A 1,290-nucleotide genomic window follows, 5' to 3' on the forward strand; every position below is an offset into this window, starting at 1 on the left:
TTGTAGCATGCATGACTAATGATTAATGATGCTCATTAAAAAATGAAGTTCTGATGAAATTCATTAATGCTTGGCTTGAGTCTTGCTAACAGTTATGCAACATTAAGAGCAAGGCAATTACAGATCTTGGCTGCAACTCATTGAGAGATAAAAGAATACCCTTTTTCCTGTTTAACTCAATGTATGACATGACTACAGAAAAGAGCTGTCTTGAAAAAGCCTCTCCAACAATGCGACACAGCCTGCAGCTCCATTGCCACCTGCGGGTAAGTGCTGGAGTCTGCCATCCTGCTTTATTTCCCGCTGCACGGGGGAAAGAACCCACAGAAAAGAAGGATGAGCAGTAAAAGCCATGCTTCTAACCCAGCCTGGGGATGAGCATTAAACCCATGCTTTTAACCCAGCCTGGGGATGAGAAGTCAAAGCCAAGCTTCTAACCCAGCCTGGGGATGTGCTGAGGCTGAGGCTGCGCAGCAGGCCTCAGCCAGAGCTGCCTCACACGATGCACCCTGGGCAATGTGTGGCTGACACCACCAGTATGACTGAGCTAAAAATCCATGGCTGAGATGCTGGGGCTCTCTGTTTAACACCAAACCCACTGCTTCAGAGACTTTGACATCACCTGTGCAGTTACCTGCAAGAAACGCAGCATTTCAAGAACCTTTCCCAGCTGACATGAGCAGAGACTTGGCTGTGGGGTATTTTATGGGAAACTCTCCCAGCCACGCCCTGGTCCCTGTGTTGGGATGTGTGCTATCAGATCCAGGAGTTTCTGTGGTAAAATGCAATCCAGCCACTTTGATTGCTGGTTTGTGCCCATAAACGCTGGGCCCATTTTGGGGTGAGTTCAGAGACCCCTCCTGTGGGTGGAAGCACTGGATGCAGAGCTTGCTTCCAGCATCATGGATCAGCCTATGAAACGGTCCCCCAGAGGTAAAACAGCACTCATGAGGCATAAATTAAACTACAGTGCAGCCCTAACTGTGCATGCTTTCCTCCTTTTCCTTGGTGGCAGTGATCCCTCCTGACAGCCATGATCCATCTAAATCCTGTCTCCCATGTTAAATTTCAGCAGACAATGACCAAGCCTGTTGAACATACAAAACTGTTAACAAGTCACTTGGTGCAAGGCAAATTCTGGCTCAAGATATTTATTTTAGCTGCACTGTCAATCCCATGGAGAGGTATGCATTTGGGCACCTGCCAAAACCCTTTAAGAACTCTTGCCTATTCTGTACCAAGAGTTCCCAAACCTGGGGAAACCAAAATCATCACAAAACATACCAACAG

This window comes from Melospiza melodia, chromosome 4, assembly GCF_035770615.1.
Source record: "Melospiza melodia melodia isolate bMelMel2 chromosome 4, bMelMel2.pri, whole genome shotgun sequence".
NCBI lineage: Eukaryota > Metazoa > Chordata > Aves > Passeriformes > Passerellidae > Melospiza > Melospiza melodia.